Source organism: Gavia stellata, chromosome 1 (genome assembly GCF_030936135.1).
Source record: "Gavia stellata isolate bGavSte3 chromosome 1, bGavSte3.hap2, whole genome shotgun sequence".
Taxonomy (NCBI): domain Eukaryota; kingdom Metazoa; phylum Chordata; class Aves; order Gaviiformes; family Gaviidae; genus Gavia; species Gavia stellata.
This window is the reverse complement of record NC_082594.1, coordinates 56,171,623-56,190,208: the sequence shown is the minus strand read 5'-3', so window position 1 is coordinate 56,190,208 and position 18,586 is coordinate 56,171,623. Positions and strand designations below refer to the sequence as shown.

The window sequence follows — 18,586 nt, the reverse complement described above, 5'->3', positions numbered from 1 at the left end:
TCTCATGTTACTGCCAAATTCAAAATCCTTTATAATTGCATCTAGAAACCTACACTATACTATGTGGCTGTTCATCGTTGAAAGCAGTTCAGAGATCTGCCAGCTCTGAACAAAGTTGTTCTTGTAGAAATATATCTCAACAAACATTTGCAGACTGAAGTGAACAGTTTTGCAAGTCCCAGTAGTACCTAAAAGTCCACTGCTCACATCTTTCTTGGATTTGAAGGAAAAGGGAAATAATTTAATGTGAAATTGCTTGTGTCTGTTTCCCAATATTATTTCAAAATAACATATACCTGATGGAAGGTATGCAGCAAAGTATACTTGTTGCTATACAAAACCTCCATTTTGGCACAATTTAACAGACTTTACAACATTGTAAGGCAAAATTGTAAAGCTAACTTTAAACTGGAACTCTTTTACTGAGTTCCTGGTTTAATATTTGTACTTTTTTGAACCAGGGTAAATATTTCTCCATCTCAAAATAGTGCTTTGTATGGAACAAGGATATAATCACCCATTGTATTTCCTCTGCCTGGTTAAACAATCAGAAAAAGAAGGTCGTGGAGACACATTCAGATTTGGTAGCATTGTCAGCTGCTTGCCTTTGCTATGAATACTTTCAAGATTAACTATCTTTTCCCATATAATAACTTGTGGCATGCCACTATCAATCCAAATTAACAAGTCTAAATTCAGTGTTATTACATGCAACAAATATTGACATTGTAATTACACTGAGACTGAAAAAGGCTTCATATAAAGCAAAGTCAATATTTATGTAATTATGTCATTACATATACAATTCAGAAGGTAAGCTCGACTGTTGGCACAGCAGCATTAGAAAGAAGCTCTGATCTCAGCTCTACTGAGCTGAGATATTGATTTTACAGTCTGAGTTTCTGCATTATTATTCATTGTTTAGATACTTCTTTCCTCTTTATATCATTAGGAAAGATGAATAAACTAGTGATTTTTTTTTTTTATTATTCGAAAGGACTGTGATGAAGTATAAATATTTTAGTCATGGTGTTATCATTTTTGTTAAGCTGGTTTAAAGGAAGCTACAGAGAACCCTAATTTTTAAAAGGAACAACTTTTTTGATGCTTGTGTTAAAAATACTCTTTTCTCTAAAAGCATCTTGAAAGCTACTCTTTGTGAACTTGCTGTATGTACTCAAATCTCCTTCCTGTAGCTTTGAAAAAATGCATTAAGGGAAGAGTCAACTTAAGTCAATCATGTTGTCTGAAAAACCTGCTAAAATGAATTTGTCGTCTTTGCTGCTGTACTTAGCAGAATATACTGCTATTTCGTGTAGATTTATTGATCCAGTGGTCTTGCCCAGATTTTGTGAAAATTAGTTCTATGAGTACAATGTGAGTGGACATACAAAGAGGAAGAGTGACAATAGATGTTGAGAAGGAGGGAATGCAACTTCTCCTTATCACACACATTCAGTAACCTGTCTAGAAAAAGATCAGTCACTCAACACTTCACTAAATGGACATTTGGTGAAACATCAAAGAGGGTATGTCAAGGGTATTTTTTTCAGGGAAGTTTTGGATATAGAACAACAAAAAAAATAATGGTTTGAGTAATTACTCCAGAGCATGAGTGAGGATTTACCATATTTAAAAAGGCTGATTTCAACAGACAGTGAAAAATTCAACTCTCACCTATACAACAAAGCAGTTCACGAAGTGCTGTAGATATAACAAAGCAGATTCTTCCCAGTGTATTTACAGATACACTATCACAGTAGTGAGAGGTATGGCCTTATCTTAAACATCCAGGATACCACTTATTATAAAAGATAATTGTAATAAAAAGAAAAATATTCCTAGATCTTACAGTTAAAGAAATAGCTGGCTTCAGTTAAGAGTATGTGATCTGAATCTGAAGGCAATGTGACTGGATATTAATTACTGACTGGAGACTTGGGTTTAATTTCTAGTGAAAATGTCATTGACAACATTATGGAAAATAGGAAAAGAATAGATTTCATATTATGGGAAATGTTATCTCAATTTTTTTTTTCTTTTCTTTCCAGTCTCAAATGAAATCTGCAGACTTTGGAAGTTCCCATGAAAAAAGTGTTTTAAAAATGTTCAAACCTACCAATACATCTTCCTTTGATTAATCAAAATGCCATGAAGTTTTGGATATAACCTCTAACATTACATGCATATACTGTTAGGATTGCAGTGTAAACAAACAGTAAATCTTTCATGTATTCAGTCAGTCACAGAATCACAGAATCACAGAATCACTACGGTTGGAAAAGACCTGTAAGATCATCAAGTCCAACCATCAACCAACAGCACCATGCCCACTAAACGATCTCCCACAATGCCACATCCACATGTTCCTTGAATACCTCCAGGAATGGTGACTCCACCTTTTCCCTGGGCAGCTTATTCCAGTGTCTCACCACTCTCTCAATAAAGGAATTTTTCCTAATATCCAGCCTGAACCTCCCATGGTGCAACTTGACACCATTTTCTCTTGTCCTGTCACTGGTCACTTGGGAGAAGAGACCAACACCCACCTCTCTGCAACCCCCTTTCAGGTAATTGTAGAGAGCGATGAGGTCTCCTCTCAGCCTCCTCTTCTGCAGACTGAACAACCCCAGTTCCCTCAGCCGCTCCTCATAAGTGTGGAATGATTGCTGGAGGTAATTTAGGAATTAAATTTATATTAAAGGTACAGCGTTGAAGGTACAGCATTGAAGAAATCTTCAGGGTGGAATGTGGCGAATATGCAAGGAATCCATCCCACAGAAGTTCCCTAGGCAACCTTAGATGTTGGCAACACCAGGGGAGCTTGGTGCGCTGACTCTAAGAGAAACTACATGGAGGGTGGAGCGGAGTGAAGACACCGCGGCCAGGCTCTGTGATAAGATGGGAACTGGAAGTTACTATGGAACTGACAAGCTGCATATTTACTACCCTGAGCTGCATATTTACCACCCTGAGCCAACAGTCTGTCATTTTTTGACAAAATACTATCCTTTGGGTGAACTTTGCTCATTATAATCTCATTATAATACCAGAGAACACACCTCCATCCCAAAGCTACCCACCTCCAAGGTGCGACCACCCCTCACTGAGCTTGCGCTCTGAATTTTTCTTGGTCTATACCTTTAAAAGTAGACGAGAAACTTTTACACCAATTACAATAGAGGTATGTATGACTAGAGTCACTCAAGCTCCACCTGTAAGGACAAATAATATAAAATGGCTTAAGAGAGGAAGGATGCCAGGGAAGATACCATCGCAGACCACCTTTGACACCTGGGATCAGTCGACGGGCTGAGCCTCTCTTCCCCCCCACAGGGACGCCTTTGGGTAAGATCCGAACACTTGGTTATACCAAGTGCTTCCCCGGGAAACTTAGAAATCTCTATAGAGTTGCTTTATAACTTAACGCGTTTGTAGCCAGGCTATATTACTCACATTCTTGGTATCTGCACATGCTTTGCAAGCAGTAATTTTATCACCGGCAATCCAAAAGAACTTGTGTATCTGTTGCTTCAATAAACTGCACTATTCACTAATCTAGCCGTGAGAGTTCTCATTGAACGCCACCAAATCCCTTAAGTGTGGCCGTGCTAGTTCATGGAACGCGACTAGACTGAAAGTGTGCAGTGTTACGAGCGTATCCGTAATCGTGAGAGTTCAATACATTGAACGCGACCGGGCTTGTAACATCCTGGCGGTGTTACGAGTGTATCCGTAATCGTGAGAGTTCAATACATTGAACGCGACCGGACTTGTAACATCCTGATGGTGTTACGAGTATATCCGTAATCGTGAGAGTTCAATACATTGAACGCGACCGGACTTGTAACACAGAAAAATTGGGCATCACTCAGAATCTAAGCCTAGCCGCCCCCAGCCCCTCTGATATCTGAGGACAAGCTGGAACGCAAGGGGGTTTATTTTCTGCCAAATTGCCTTGCCCTTTAACGCGACAATAAGACTTGTGCTCCAGACCTCACACCAGCTTTATCGCCCTTCTCTGGACACCCTCCAGCACCTCAGTGTCCCTCTTGTAGTGAGGGGCCCAAAACTGAACACAGTACTCGAGATGCGGCCTCACCAGAGCCGAGTACAGGGGCATGATCACCTCCCTATTCCTGCTGGCCACACTGTTCCTGATACAGGCCAGGATGCCGTTGGCATCAACATCAACAGCCTTCCCCTCATCCACTAGGTGGGTCACCTGCTCACAGAAGGAGATCAGGTTGATCAAGCAGGACCTGCCTTTCATGAACGCGTGCTGGCTGGGCCTGATCCCTTGGTTGTCCTGCACGTGCCCTGTGAGCACCCTCAAGATGAACCTCTCCATAATCTTCCGTGGCACCGAGGTCAGGCTGACAGGCCTGTAGTTCCCCGGATCCTCCTTCCGGCCCTTCTTGTAGATGGGCCCATAGGTCTCTGCCACAACTTTGACTTTATTGAAATGAGAAGTTCAAAAAATATACTTAGGCATACTGCTGTGAAAAAAATCACTGAACAGAACACCACTCCTAAAAAATAGCTTATTTTAACAGAACTGTGTTTTTTTCCCCACAGAATGCTATGTCTTTTTTTTTAGCTAGTTGTAATAACTATAAATTTAATTCCTAAACCTCGGCTATACTTTCTATTTAAATAAGTAGGTTCTGTTGACCATTATGCATCAGGATTTAAACATATATGTCATCTTTCACAGATCATAATCAATAATGGAAGTGAACCTTTCCCCTAAATAAATTTAACTTTTGCAGTCTGCATCAAACTTACAATGAGAGGTATCCAAACATTTATAACAGAAGAGACTAAAACCAAAACCAAACTTGTTTGATTTTAGTTTCCTCACATACTAGATGCTGAAATTATGTTATAGAAGTGGAATTTAAGTTTCCCAAATATAAATGTCTAGTTTAATATCAAAATCATACTAGAGCTAATATTTTGACTGGAAAATGGTAAAATTCAGATGTTTCCACTCAGATTCAGAGTTTTGTTCTGAAAAAAATCTAGAATTGCAGCAGAACAGACGATAAATCTCCTGGGAATTAAAATCCAAATATAACATTTGCATGCACGTATATAAAGGAAAGCTGCCAAGTATCACATACCTGTCCCCAGCATCAGCTGTGAAACTCAGTTAGTGGCTACAATTTAAAGTATTGTCTTGTTCTGGTTTAGAAAAAATTAATCAGTAAAAGAATTTCACCAAATATTGTGATAAATATTACAGTATCTCACTATAGTGTAACAGCTGTGGAGTATTTCTAACAGTATTTAACATCGTCTAAAGAAATTTAAAGCTTGCAGCCTTGAAAGCTGACCTGTTATGTTCTCCAGAATAGCTACAGCAACAATGCTTCCAATATTCAGCAAGATCCTTTAACCTTGATTTGAAAAGTCAAACTCGAAGTCATGAAAGATTTTCATTTGACATAGAGCTTTTCTATTGAGATTGTAAAAATATTACAAAAATGTGTTATCACATTTGAGCAGTAGATGCTTGCCTACCAAGGGCCATGCTGGGACTTTAAGCATTTTTTAAATGGAACGTCCTCTAATAATGGCCTAGTTTGAAAGCAAACCAGAAAGTGTTTGTGTAACTGTAGTCTAACTTCAAACACCTTGCTGTATTATCTTCTGTCTGCTGAATAACATATATCAGAACTAACATGGCTCTTCAAGGAAAAGTGAAGCTGCCAAATGAGCTGCTGTGGGAAACCCTTTGGATACAAACCCAGTCAAAGATTTAGAGAAGAGGAAGAACTGGATTTCTCTCTGTATATCATTCTTATGATATTCTGGAAGATTCAAAATACAGCTTTTACGGCATAAGCATTTTCTATGAGCCTCAAATATGAGGAAGAATTTGAGTAAGGACGGGACAGTGTTTCAGATGATAGGAAAAAAATGTGGAATGTGGTTTTTACAACACAAAACTCCTGCGAAGTTGTATGCAAAACTCTTCTTAGAAGGAAAATAATTATTTCAATCATTATATGTAAGCTAAATTTCAGGATCATATAATACACAAGCTGTGAAGAAAAGTACTGATAACTAGTTGAATTTTTGTCCCAAAATTCATAAGAAAGATCGTGAAGTAGCTTTATGAGAGGTTAAAGAAATACATAAAGGTCAGATGAATAGACCAAAAACCTGATGTGCCACAGATGGATGTTTAAATATGAAGTTGGAAATGTAATTTACAGTAATGAGATACCTGGAAAAGGATGACATGTAGGCAACTTGGTCATGAATTTATACATGTCAGTAAGGAGCATTAATATTTTGGGGAAGTAGAAGATAAATTTGGATGCACTGATAAAGTAAACTGAAGAATTTGTATGCAAAGTCAAAAAGAAGAATAGCATAATGATTAAGAGGAATGAAGGGACAGTGATATCACAACAACAGGTTCAGGAATTTGCAGCTAGCAAGAGCTAGGACAATCTCCTTATTGTGTCAAGTAAACACTAGCACTGACTAATATTGACATATTTTTGCAGTATAAAGGAAGATGTAATATCTGATGCATAATGGTCAACAGAACCTACTTATTTAAATAGAAAGTATAGCCGAGGTTTAGGAATTAAATTTATAGTTATTACAACTAGCTAAAAAAAAAGACATAGCATTCTGTGGGGAAAAAAACACAGTTCTGTTAAAATAAGCTATTTTTTAGGAGTGGTGTTCTGTTCAGTGATTTTTTTCACAGCAGCATGCCTAAGTATATTTTTTGAACTTCTCATTTCAATAAAGTCAAAGTTGTGGCAGAGACCTATGGGCCCATCTACAAGAAGGGCCGAAAGGAGGATCCGGGGAACTACAGGCCTGTCAGCCTGACCTCGGTGCCACGGAAGATTATGGAGAGGTTCATCTTGAGGGTGCTCACAGGGCACGTGCAGGACAACCAAGGGATCAGGCCCAGCCAGCACGCGTTCATGAAAGGCAGGTCCTGCTTGATCAACCTGATCTCCTTCTGTGAGCAGGTGACCCACCTAGTGGATGAGGGGAAGGCTGTTGATGTTGATGCCAACGGCATCCTGGCCTGTATCAGGAACAGTGTGGCCAGCAGGAATAGGGAGGTGATCATGCCCCTGTACTCGGCTCTGGTGAGGCCGCATCTCGAATCCTGTGTTCAGTTTTGGGCCCCTCACTACAAGAGGGACACTGAGGTGCTGGAGGGTGTCCAGAGAAGGGCGACGAAGCTGGTGAGGGGTCTGGAGCACAAGTCTTATGAGGAGCAGCTGAGGGAGCTGGGGTTGTTCAGTCTGGAGAAGAGGAGGCTGAGGGGAGACCTTATCGCTCTCTACAACTACCTGAAAGGGGGTTGCAGAGAGGTGGGTGTTGGCCTCTTCTCCCAAGTGACTAGTGACAGGACTAGAGGAAATGGCCTCAAGTTGCGCCAGGGGAGGTTCAGGCTAGATATTAGGAAAAAGTTCTTTACTGAAAGAGTAGTGAAACATTGGAATAGGCTGCCCAGGGAGGTGGTAGAGTCACCCTCCCTGGAGGTATTCAAGGAGCGTGTGGATGTGGCATTGTGGGATGTGGCTTGATGGGCATGGTGCTGTGTGGTGTTGGGTGGGTTGGATGGTTGTTTTTTTTTTGTTTGTTTGTTTTGTGTTTGTTTGTTTGTTTGGGGTTTGTTTTTTTTTTTTTTTTTTTTAGGTTGGACTTGATGATCTTACAGGTCTTTTCCAACCTTAATGATTCTGTGATTCTGTAACTGCACTGAAATGGGGCTCTTGGATCCATGGCCAAGAAGGCATGGGTGGAAGCCACAGGTGAGGCTGGTTATGGCCATTAAGGATTAGAATAGGGGACATGGGTATAACTCTGTTGCAACTGGCTGAAAATAGTCCTTAATTTGTGTAGTATCCAGTGCTTAGAAAGAAAAGTAGAAACAATGGACTACTACTATTATTATTTGAAGACTCTTCCGTGTGAAGTTCATGTGTTGTTGACCATGACATCTTAATGAGGGGAGAAAAAGATGTCTGAGAAGAACTATATTATGAAGGGTACCTGGCAAAGAACTGATTTCCTGATGCCATTTTTATGTTTTTATGACTGCATCTATACTTTGAAAAGTTAAGGGATGTCCCTTAAAGGAAAGCATATGCTATATAATGGTTGAACATATATGCCCTTCTTATAGTACACATACAGCAGTGCATGTATTCACCCTCTTTAGGAAATCTGTGTGTTTTTATGATGCAGTGCAACTTTTGCCCTTTACATTGGATGGTAATTGAAATGGAAAAGAGCTGGTGGATTGGAATGGATGATCTCAGAGGTCCCTTCCAGCCTCAACAATTCTGTGGTTCTGTGATTCTATGAGTATTAAATGTTTCACAATTTAGGGTTAGTGATGAACAAACAAGCAAACAAAAAAACCCCACTGGATTTCACTAACAAGTAGTACATGTTACAGGGCATTTTGAGAAACAAGGGTTAAAAGTAAGAAAGAAAAGTTTAGAGAAGATACTTTGTAACAACTGCACCTGGTACTTAGATATATTAGAGATAAAGACTGTCTCCACTGAGTCTCTGCTGATAAAGTTTGTCTTCACTGACTCTCTGCTAACTAGCAATAATGATTAGCGCAAGGACGAATCGTAGAAAAATAGAAAAGACTGCCAAAATAGTGCCCTAGAGTTAACTTGTCTCATTATAATCTCATTTTAATACTAAAAAACACACCTCCTAGCTAGAGAAGCCCCAACCCAATTTAGCCCCCTCCTCTCTGAGCATGCGTGGTGAATTAAAAGAGAACTGTAACTTTAAGATGAAGTAAGAAAAGTATTAACCAATAGTTATTAAGGAGTAGCACCAGTAGGCGTAACTAACTTTGTTAACTGTTTTAAATACCTGTCATGATTTTAACCCTGTGTGCAAGCTTTGTGGAGAAATCCCCTTGCACCCGGCGCCGCAATAAACATGCCTGCTTTATAACTCTGTGTGAGTTGTGAAGTTCGTTTCCGCGTGTCATACAGAGGGAAGGAACCTACATTGCTTTACCATTATTGGACTACATTGTTTTTGAAGATGTGAACAGTGATACAAGAGATATCTCTGCTGAGAATTAAGTCAGGAATCAAGCTAGTGAAAAATATATCTCTGCTTTATTTTGTTTAGTTTTCATTTAATGAAGGAGAAATTAACAGCTGATTCACAGAGGCTAAAGAAATGACAAAATTTTCAAGCATTTTTCCAATGAAGCTTTGAGGATTTTTAGGCTTTAATTTTAAAGAAAAATAAATTATTTAACATTGCACATTGGTTTTCCATATCTGAATTATAAATCAGTTTACTCAGCTGAATTTCTTAACACTTCAAATTTGTTGTCTTTCAGTGAACCTCTGTTTGCGACAAGATTCATGAGAAACAAAGAGTCAACATTATTCATTTAGAATGAATGAAGGCTTTGGCATTATGGAACCTATTGTTACATAAACATACATATAACTGCTGCCCTATCAATTAAATTAATGAATTAGCATAGAAAACAGGCTTCACTGATACTAAAATTGTATGTTGTAAAATGGTTTTGATTCCTATCCCCTCCTGTCTTTCTGTGAAGTCTAAAATCTTAATTTGGGTGCAATAGATTATTGTAACTGATTGTGTCAATTCCAATAGCTTGTCAGTAAAGGTAAGGTGAAAAAAAAAAGAAGGTTCAAGAACAAAATGAATAGATTTTGCCAAAACAGTAATGTTTCTGTTTCACTATGTGAGTCTGCCTGCGACCATTGCCTGATGCTTCTGAGGTAGGAGAAACGATAAGATACAGTGAGAAATTTAAACAATCAGTCCACTGGGACCCCTAACTTCTGGCATTCAGTGATGAATGTGTGCCTTGGAGCATAGGGATACATATTTATTATCCTTGTAAGGTAGAGTGAATGATTCTTATAATTGTTATAAATTCATGCTACTTTTTCTACAGCCACTTTGCCTTATGCAAGAAGAAACCAAACCAAAAGCAATGAAAAGCCAAAATAAAAAAACAACAGACTGAAAATGTGCATACACCTTCTCAGTTGTATGAGATCATTTTTAGCTATGAAGGCCAGACTTGTTAAAAGACATCCATTAAAAACAGTTCAGTACAGCTTTTTTAAAATCATACATGAGCTCATATTTTGGCAGAAAAGAATTTCATCTGCTTTGCTATAGTGGTTATATGGGTCAGTTTGTGTCAGGAATTACAAGTTTAAGAGTGAGTACCATCTCGAATGCAGCATAAAGTAGCATTATGTTGATGCTGAAATGGTGTGCTCTTACGCTCAGATGGTATGTAAGGTGTGATTAATTCCAGTTAGTTTTTCATATCTGTACAGTCTACATCTACAGCTAGGGTTTAGTTGGTTAAACATAGCCATCTACAGACATTTCAGATGCAGTGGAGGGAGGGTATCACAGCTGGCATACAGCTGCCCATCCAAAAGAAGCCTGATTCTTGTAAAATCCTTTAAGGATGTCTTGGACATACTAGAGCATCTCCAGTGGCTTTTGGAACTTCTGTTTAGACAACTGAATCCTGCCCTGCATCAAAGTTTGTTACTGCAGCTCCCAGTATAGTGAATGTAGAGAAATAAGTAAATGCAGAAGAAGGAGATGGAGTACTCAGATGTAGATATTTAGTCTGCATTTGGACAGATGAAGCCTACACTTAGTCACATAACAGTTTCACCACTGAATGACCAGTGAATATTTTCCAACATATTCCCTGTCATTATGCTTTATATCTTTGGTGGAAAACCAAAACTAAATACAGAATCATGTAGCTCTGGCAAATGGGTTACATTTTAGAAATTTTAGGAAAACTAAAAAAAAACCCAAAATCTAAAGTGGGGTATTGATTGAGTTCATATTTGTTTCACCTGTAATCTTGTATTTTCACTTTTATACCTAAACCCCTGCCTTTAAACATTTTTGTTTTCAGCATCTGGTGTTGAAGGGCAGGATGAAGGGCTGCCATATTGCCATAAAAATAGTGAATGTCCAATGTGTGCAAACATCCCTGAGAAGCCAGTACTTCATGAAAGTGTTTCCTGCTAAAGTACAGAAAGAGTCATTGCAGCTATATTTACATAGCTAAATACAAATCCCAGAAAGAGATCCTTCAGGCAAAGTGGTGTTGAGTGCTCAGAGATAGCAACACCTAGAAGAAACTGCTAAACAAATCTCAGCTACACAGTACAATGCCCTGCATCCCTTTTAAGCCACACACAGTGGTCTCCTTGGCTCAAAGACCCAGTTATCATTTTGTTTGTTTTGAGTTCAAAGGGCCTAAAAAAACCATGAGGGCTGTGCTGCAACCCACCAGGTGGTGTTTTTATAACATGAAACTGAAGGAGCACATTACAGGCTCTGGGATATGATATCCAGGCATGGGAAAGTGTTTTGAAAATAAAAAGCCTGCTGTTGAGGGACTTAGTAGGGCAGAGAAATCCAAGCCTTTGGCCGTCTGTTTTGTGTTGCCTTTTGGAAGCAGTCCTTGGAATGAATTCTCCACAGAACTTGAGGTTTGTTTTGGAGGGATGGAGATGGTTTTCCTTAACGCATGGAGCGAACTAACATTTATGCACTGTGGACAACGGGAACTGAAACCAGGAGACAACTCACAAGCTAAGTTACTTGGCAGTGTAGACATAGCCAATGAAATCACTGAAGTTTGGAGAATTGCTTAATATCATAGGAAGGTTCTGTACTGTGATACAAATTCTAGCAGTGAATTCTTAATGTCCTCATGAATCTCACCTCTGTAATTGGCCAGTCATTTCTTTCAGTGAAATGCAATCGTGGGTTTTCATGGCTGCTCCTAAGAGAAGTAGCTCAGGAAATCTGTATCGAATCCCAGGCAAGACCTTGAGTAGGAGTACCAAAGGTCTGAACCTCATCTATGTGCCACCATGTGATGTGGAACAGGGAGATGATGCTCCCTTAGGAGCCAAGCCAACTGAAAATTTACTTTTAGTTTGCCTCCACAAAGGGAGATGATCAATGACTGAGGTTTTTGTGTCTGTATGTGAAGTGTGGTGATAATCAAGTCATCATTAGATTTCTTTATCTCTCAAAGTAACTTTCTTGTGCTTTATCCACTCTATTCTTAAGTGACAGATCTTTCTCCAGCTTCCCCAGGGAAAACTATGTCACTGTCCATATAATGTAGTATGCTGTAGCATGATGTAGGTAAGAACTCTGAAACACAGTGTACTGAGCTGTTGTCAGGATTTGTCCTCTGTCTATACACTGAACATAGATACTGTTATGAAGAAAGCTTCTGGAATAGGTAATTGCTACTTATTTGGAAGAAATAATTTGATCTAAAATAATCCTTTTTGACTTCATATATTCTAATGGTCATTGTAATAATACACAAATCAACACAAATAGCAATTATAAATGCACAGGGAATATCAAGATGCAAGTAATCTCACCTACAAACAAAGGAATAGTATTTCTGTTATTGTTACAAAGCAATTAAGAAGTCTGCCTAATGGCATTAGCTAAGAGAATTCTGCATGGTTAACCATATATTAGGAAACGAATCCAACATATCATGTTTAACTGTTCATATTTTATGAAATCTGTATATATGAGAAATAGAGTGTAACCAATGATCTTAACATAAGCCTGGCAAGTTATTTTAACTACAAGAGCAGCAGACATTAAGTCTCTAGTCTAGTATTTGAAAGTTTTCTTTCAACATTGACAGTGGCATTTGTTTCACATTATACATTAATGAACTCAGTATTTCCATTTAGAAAACAAAGCTTTTATGAGTTAATGTAACACAAACAAATGGTGTCACAAACCAAAACATTTCAATTTATTTAGCATTCTTAAGTATCAGAAAGAGATAACATTAGTTGTTGAAACGGTTAATGTATACTTTTTTACTTGTAGGTCAGTTTTAGCATATAGCAAAGTATTAGATGTCTAAAAGATTTGGCTTTATTTTGGATACAGAGACTAAAGCATAACTGTACTTTTGTCTGAGGTAGAGAGAATGGCAGTAACCTTCATTAGATCTATTCCTATTGCTTTCTTACAAAATAGCTTCTAAATCCATGTTCCTTATAAGACATGTTCATTATAACTTCAGTGCTCTAGGGTGCTGAAATCAGCATTGTCAATAATGTCTGTTTTAAATTAAGAAATCCATCTTTTCAATGCTTTTCACTATTGAGGAACTTTTAACCTTCATCATTAACCTATGCAAAGGCTTCGCAATCAATACAAAATTATAACAGGGCTAAAGTCCCATAAATCAGACTGGGTAAAAGTAAGCAAATTCTTTACTCTTTGAATTTTCATCTGATCAGTACTAATTTCCTTCCTATTAGTCAGATGTCCCATATAAATTACTGTCCTTTGAAACAATTTACCCATGTGATTATTTTTTAACCCTTTTTTCAATTTGCTGTCAGACACTTATAAACAACAATTCTGGTTTATAGAAAACTACCATCTTGAAGAGAGAGGTGAATTTGAACTGAAACATCTGGAAGTAATGGGTGGACTTGGGTGGAGACGGAATGTTACCAATTAGGACCATTAGGAAAATGAAATACTTTCAAATTTTTTTTAAAATCATTCAGATTCCCAAGATGTATGGCCCAATTTCACTGTAGCAGTTCATTATTTCACTATTTGTCTGGATGCTGTTTTTAAAATGAAGGTATAAAATCAGTCTTTTCCAGAAGAGAAATCTGAACTAAACCAATTTCCATTGTTAAGATGATGTACTAACTTTGGTAATTCTTTTCAGGTCAGTCCACCTGGAATTCCAGTCATTCCACTTTCTGTTAAAAGAAACATAGCCTGTAGATTAGCTTAATCCCCCAAAACACTGCTACATTAAACTGTCCTTAATTTTTGCTGTAAAGCATATTTAATGACATATTTCCACAATTTAAGCTGATTTAAGGCAGGACTGCTTGCATTCATTTCCTCATCATGTCTGCCAGGTGGGAGCTATAAACCCACCTGTTGCCATGCACTGGCATGTGCAAGATCCCTGTAGTGAACCTGTTCCCAGAGGTGAGCCACCAGATCCGTGATTTTTCTTGCTGAGTTAGTTTGACTGCAGCTTGAGCTTACTTTTAGAACCACCCCATGGTGGGATTAGTGAAGTGCTGGCAAGAGGAAGAAGGATCATGCTGTTATCATCTGGGAAAGGACTTAAGCTTTCAGCTAATCATAACATTGCAAAGCACTCAGAAACAGACTGAGAAAAACATATAACCCATTGTTGATATCTGACCTGAACCCACATCAAAGACTGGATTACTGACAAAAAAAGAAGTGTGGAGCAGTAAAGAAGGTAGATGTCCTTGTCTCCATTCCTTCCCTATAAATAAAACCACAGCTTATCTCCTTATAAATAAGAATGCAACACAGAGATTCTCTTCAGTCACTGATTTAGCTTCCTTTCTGGGATAACTTTTGGTTCCCCAAGTTTTAGCTCGGTTATTATGTTGAAAATGTATCAAAAACATATGACTCAAAAGAATATAGTTCCTGATGTCTTCTTAGAAATGCATTTTCTAATCAGATTATGAGGTTGAAAAATACAATTTTTCATAGACATTTTTGCTCTCTGATTTTAGTTTCAGAGACAGTCCTTTCTGGCAGAGCATTTCAATTTCTTTCAGGCTAGATGAATGTCTTTGATAAATACTGTGGTGCTTGACGATGAATATTGATCTGCATCCCTCAGTGTGTTTAGTGTTATGAAATGCCACAGGAAGTCTTGTGTCTCAGTGCATTCCACAAGTACAAGATCTTTGATCTGAAGTCACTAAAAATGGACAGTTAAACGTCAAACTAAGTGCATTCTCTAAGTTCAGAGATAACCGTCAGGCAATTCAAAGACTAAACCTAGCACCTGTAGCAGTTTTACCTCTCCCTAGGAAAGCTGGCCTTGCAGAATTCATATCAATGTGCATATCATGCAAATATACGGTTCCCATTCAGCAACACACTAATAGTGCTGCTTTTGTTTGGCTCCCAAGCATCTGTCGCTGAACAGAAAAGAACTGTTCTCCCCTTCATGCTCCCAGAGCCTAACAAGGCTCACCATTGACTTGATTGGCTCTGGTCGACTGACTGGGGGAAAGTAGTTTCTAACAAAAGCAAGATATCAGTCTCCAGGCTTGTAACAAAAAAAGCAAGTAATGTAAAAACAGGTCTCAAGATAACATGTGGAAAAAAAGAAAAGAAAGAATGAGGAAAAAAGATGATTTCTTTCTTTTCCAGATCGATAGTGTGGATATGAAGGAAGCCAAAATAAAAAAGAAAACCTGTATGGTTTCAAGAGTTTCTTCTTAAAAATATATAAGCTGTGTCTGCTCCTTACTTCTAACTGAAGGGGAAGGCCCATCTAACTTAACTTACTTAACTACTTACTCTCTCATTACTCTTACTTAATTACTTACTCTCCCATTGAGAGAGCTTTAAACTAGATTCGAAGGGGGACAGGGAGGTAACTGGGCTTGCTAGAGAGGCGCCTGGGTGTAGTAGCTCAGCACTTGTGGGGAAGCATGCTAGTAGTTTTGAGAACCAGAAGGCCTACCACCCCTCAAGGGCGAAAATTACACACACAACTGCCTCTCTGAAATGCTTATACACCAATGCAGGCAGCATGGGGAATAAACAGGAAGAATTGGACATCTGTGTGCGGTCGCAGGGCCATGATCTCATTGCAATTACTGAGACATGGTGGGAAAGCTCACATGACTGGAACGCTGTCATGGATGGCTATGTTCTTTTTAGGAAAGACAGGCCAGCAAGGCGAGGTGGTGGAGCTGCTCTTTATGTGAGAGAGCAACTGGAATGTATCAAGCTCTCCCCGGGGCTGGATGAAGAGCAAGTTGAGAGCCTGTGGGTAAGTATTAAGGGACAGGCTAATATGGGAGGCACTGTTGTAGATGTTTATTAAAGGCCACCTGACCAGGATAGGGAAATTGATGAGGCCTTCTACAGACAGCTGAGAGTCGCCTCACAGTCATGGGCCTTGGTTCTCATGGGGGACTTTGATCACCCTGATATCTGCTGGGAAGGCTACACAGCCAGGCATGTACAGTCCAGGAGGTTCCTCCAGTGTATTGATGATAACTTTCTGACTCAGGTGGTGGAGGAGCCAACAAGGAGAAGTGTACTACTGGACCTAGTACTAACAAACAAAGAGGGACTGGTGGAGGACATTAAGGTTGGGGGCAGCCTTGGCTGTAACGATCATGAGAAGATAAAGTTTAGGATCATGTGCAGTATGCACAAAACAACAAGTAGGATTGCAACCTTGGACTTCAGAAGGGCTAACTTTGATGTCCTCAAGGAACTGCTTGGAGAAATCCCATGGGTTAGGCCTCTAGAGTGTAGGGGGACTCAAGAGAGCTGGGTGATATTCAAGTCCCACTTCCTCCAAGCTCCGGATCGGTGTATCCCTAAGAGCAAGAAATCAGGCAAGGGAAGCAGAACATCTGCATGGTTGACCACGGAGCTTCTGAAAAAAGCTCAAGTGGAAGAAGGAAGTTTACAGTATGTGGAAGAAGGGACTGACCACTTGGGAAGATTACAAGAATGCTGTCAGAGTATGCAGGGATGAAACGAAGAAAGCCAAGGCCTCCTTGGAATTAAACCTCGCAAGGGATATCAAGGTCAACAGGAAGGGTTTCTTCAAGTACATCGGAAGCAAAAGGGAAACCAGAGAAAATGTGGGCTTGCTGTTGAATGAGACAGGTGCCATGGTGAGAGATGATGCAGAGAAGGCAGAGTTACTGAATGCCTTCTTTGTTTCAGTCTTTACTGCTCCTGCCAGTCCTCAGGAGTCCCAGACTTTGGAGGTAACAGAGAAAGTCTGGAGGAAAAAGGACTTCCCCTTGGTTGAGGAAGATCAAGGTAGAGACCAATTAAGTAAACTGGACATGCACAAGTCCATGGGTCCTGATGGGATGCAGCTGTGAGTGCTGAAGGAGCTGGCAGAAGTCATTGCTGGGCCACTCTCCATCATCTTTGAAAGGTCCTGGAGAACAAGCGAGGTGCCTGAGGACTGGAAGAAAGCCAGTGTCACTCCAGTCTTGAAAAAGGGCAAGAAGGAAGACCCAGGAAACTACAGGCCAGTCAGCCTCACCTCCACCCCTGGAAAGATGATGGAACAGCTCGTTCTGGGTGTTACCTCAAAGCATCTGGAGGAAAAGAAGGTTTTCAGAAGTAGTCAACATGCATTCACCAAGGGGAAGTCATGTCTGACCAATCTGATAGCCTTCTACCATGGCATGACTGGATGGATAGATGAGGGGAGGGCAGTGGATGTTGTCTACCCTGACTTTAGCAAGGCTTTCAACACCATCTCCCACATCATCCTCAAAGGCAAGCTTAGGAAGTGTGGGTTAGATGAATGGACAGTGGGGTGGATTGAAAAGTGTCCGATAGATAGAGCTCAGAGGGTTGTGATTAGTGGCACAGAGTCTAGTTGGAGGTCTGTAACAAGTGGTTCCCGAGGGGTCAGTACTGGGTCCCGTCCTGTTCAATATATTCATCAATGACCTGGATGGAGGGATAGAGTGTGCCCTCAGCAAGTTTGCTGATGACACAAAACTGGGAGGAGTGGCAGACACACCTGAAAGCTGCGCTGCCATTCAGCGTGACCTGGACAGGCTGGAGAGTTGGGCAGAGAGGAACCTTATGAAATTCAACAAAGGCAAGTGTCGGGTACTGCACCTGGGGCGGAATAACCCCATGCATCAGTACGGGTTAGGGGCTGACCTGCTGGAGAGCAGCTCTGTGGAAAGGGACCTGACAGTCCTGGTGGAAAACAGGATGACCGTGAGCCAGCAATGTGCCCTTGTGGCCAAGAAGGCCAATGGCATCCTGGGGTGCATCAAGAAGAGTGTGGCTAGCAGGTCGAGGGAGGTTATCCTCCCCCTCTACTCTGCCCTGCTGAGGCCGCATCTGGAGGACTGTGTCCATTTCTGGGCTCCCCGGTTCAAGAAGGACAGGGAGCTGCTGGACAGGGTACAGCAAAGGGCTACAAAGATGAGTAGGGGAATGGAACATCTTTCTTATGAGGACAGGCTGAGGGACTTGGGTCTTTTTAGTCTGGAGAAGAGAAGACTGAGGGGGCATCTTATTAATGCTTCTAAATACTTAAGGGGTGGGTGCCAGGAGAATAGGGCCAGTCTTTTTTCAGTGCTGCACAGTGACAGGACAAAAGGTAACGGGCACAAAATTGGTCATAGGAAGTTCCATCTAAACATGAGAAGAAACTTTGAGGGTGGTAGAGCACTGGCACAAGCTGCCCAGAGAGGTTGTGGAGTGTCCTTCTCTGGAGATATTCAAAACTCACCTGGATGCATTCTTGTGCAACCTGCTCTAGGTGAACCTGCTCTGGCAGGGGGGTTGGACTCGATGATCTCCAGAGGTCCCTTCCAATCCCTATCATTCTGTGATTCTGTGAACTAACTTAAGCATAAAGAAAGAAATTGAACTGCTATTTCTGACTAATTTTTTGTTAATTTAGATATATTTTCAAAACAGGTTTTTAGTTGCAACAGAGCTA

The 18,586-nt window shown here is 40.1% G+C and overlaps 1 protein-coding gene across 1 annotated transcript in view; it reads right to left on the bottom strand.

Annotated features, from left to right (window-relative positions):
* GPC5 (glypican 5) overlaps positions 1-18,586 on the bottom strand; it is a 772,839-nt gene that overhangs the window by 278 nt on the left and 753,975 nt on the right. The window lies entirely within an intron of this gene.